Source organism: Microtus ochrogaster, unplaced genomic scaffold, assembly GCF_000317375.1.
Source record: "Microtus ochrogaster isolate Prairie Vole_2 unplaced genomic scaffold, MicOch1.0 UNK4, whole genome shotgun sequence".
In the NCBI taxonomy this organism is placed as follows: Eukaryota; Metazoa; Chordata; class Mammalia; order Rodentia; family Cricetidae; genus Microtus; species Microtus ochrogaster.
Window position 1 is genome coordinate 15,276,190 of NW_004949102.1, and position 2,552 is coordinate 15,278,741.

The 2,552-nt window shown below is 37.7% G+C and overlaps 1 protein-coding gene across 8 annotated transcripts in view; it reads left to right on the forward strand.

Annotated features, from left to right (window-relative positions):
• Positions 1-2,552, forward strand: part of LOC101986322 (putative RNA-binding protein Luc7-like 2) — a 58,515-nt gene that overhangs the window by 45,362 nt on the left and 10,601 nt on the right. The window lies entirely within an intron of this gene.

A 2,552-nucleotide genomic window follows, 5' to 3' on the forward strand; every position in this document is an offset into this window, starting at 1 on the left:
GCACACCTCACATTTTTTATAGGATTGTAGTATTTGTAGATGGTGAGAAAGTTGGTCACTTATTACCTCTTTTTTTTTTTTTTTTTTTTAATTTCAAAGTATATCCCCATTGAAGAAATATTTAGCTAGGCATGGTGGTGCATGCTTGCAGTCCCAGCACAAAGGAATCTAAAGTAGAAAGGACCTGCAGCCTTGCTGCTAGTTTAGGCTATGTAGAGTTTGGTTACATAGTCGGTTTTCATTCAAAAAAAAAGAAAATAAAGAAACAACAAAACAGGTTGGGTGGTTCATATCTATAATCTTAGCATTAAGTAGAATACCTATTTCAAAGCCAACCCGGCCTGCTGCAAAGTTGAAACAGTTTTTTTAAATGCTGTGGAATTGAGGAAGTACTGTAAATATGTTCATAAGACAGAGTTATAAAATAGTATAACATTATACAAGCTGGTTTTTAATTGCTCCTGATATAATCATTTACTAAAAATAAAAATTATGTCACTTACTAGCTATTTATATGCCAGGCTATGTGTTTAGAATTTGCCTTCGTTTATCTAATCTGTGTTAGTTAGGTTTTCACTGCTGTTTGAAGATTCTTGAGGAAACAGTTTAAAAGGAGAAAGATTTGTTTTGCTTGTAGACTCAGAAGTTTGAGCACCTACTTTGCTTTCTCCATTGTTGTGGGCCTGTCATTAAGGCCCACACCATAGAGACTGAAAGACACAAAGGGTCATGGTAGAGAAAAGCTACTTTCTGCAAGGTAGGCAAGCACAGTAAGCTGACATGAGAGATTCAGACTTAAGATGCTCCCTTCAAAGGACCTACTCCTTTGAACTAGGTCTCATATACTGGTTTCTATAACAACAGAACCATCAAATTAAGAATCTTTTATCTGGGACTGGAGATATGGCTAAGGATGCTTGCTGCTATTTCAAAAGACTGAGTTCAGTTCCCAACAGCCACATTGAGTAGTTCACAACTGCTTGTGACTCCCAACTCCATGGGATCCAACACCTTCTGTCTTCCACAGCTATCTACATACACACATTTTAAATATTATCTTTAGATTTTATATCCATTGATTTCGGTAAGAGCCCTTATGATTGAGTTGGCCTTTGATGATTAGATATACCAGTTGGTGACGAGATCATTAGCACATTAACTTTTGAGGGACATTGCATAGCCAGTGACATTTATATTGCTATTCCTGTCTTTCAAATGATAGATTAAACCAAGGGAGGATATATAACTTTCTTCTATTGCACAGACAGAACATGGATAGAATCATAGTTAATATAGCTCAAAGCATACTTTAAAATATGCTTGCCATTATATATGCACTCACACTACAAAATAAACCCTGCAGTGTTAGAAAATAGAATTGTTTATTGAGTGCTAACACTGCTGGGAAATGTCAAGGGTTGTTATATAAAGTGATAATATGGGGTTGGATCATTTGGAAGGTAGAGAGATGGTTTGCTGGTTTAAACATATTTAAACTCACATATTTCCATTTCTGGGGATTCAGCCTCTCTGACCTCAGACATGCACATGGGTTACATACATACATGCAGACAAATACGCACTTTTTTTAAAAAATGGAGGAATATAGTCATTTTGGGATTGGAAAGATGCTTAGTGATTAACAACATGCACTTCTCTTCCAGGGGACCTGAGTCTAGTTGCCAGTATACACGTTGGGCAGTTAACAATTTCCTGTGACTCAGGCGCCACAATATCCAATGCTTCTAGCTCCTGAGTCATGCATAACCAGGCTTACATGTACACATACACACTTAAAAATATTATTTTCTGGGCTGGAGAGATGATGGCCCAGCAGTTAAGAGTTAAGAGCACTGACTGACTGTTCTTCCAGAGGCCCGGAATTCAATTCCCAGCAACCACATGGTGGCCCACACCGTCTATAATGGGATACAGCGACCTCTGTTGAGCAAAGGACTATGCAGGCAGAGCACTCAATATACATAAATAAAAATAAATTATTTTCTTTTTTAAGGAATATAATTCATGTTAATGGACAAAGATGTAAAGTTGAGTTTCTTTTCTTGGGCCTGTAGTATGAGGTTGTAGGTTCAAAATGGGCATTTTAGATCATGAGACATTTTTCTTTGTTCCCAGAAGACAAAAGCACAGTGATAGTGTGAAAGCTATAGAAAAATAGGTGTGTGTGTACTTTTTTTAAATTGTTATTTGTTTGTTTCTGTTGTTCTAGTCTAGGAAACAGTTTCTGGAGAATTGCTTTTGTGATAAGCACACAGTTTCAGTCTCCAGAAGAATATTCTTTTCTAAGTCAAGTGTCTAGTTGAAGGAACTGCTGTGATAAGGTAGAGAATTCTATAGAGTTGTTTTTTTTTGTTCTTTTTGCTGGAGGTAGACTCCAATGCATAAGTACGTGCTTTGCTTTTATAGAAGTAAATGTCAGAGGCCAGGCGGTGGTGGCACATGCCTTTAATCCCAGCACTCAGGAGGCAGAGGCGGGTGAACCCCTGTGAGTTCAAGAGCTAGTTCCAGGACAGGCTCCAAAGCTACAGAGA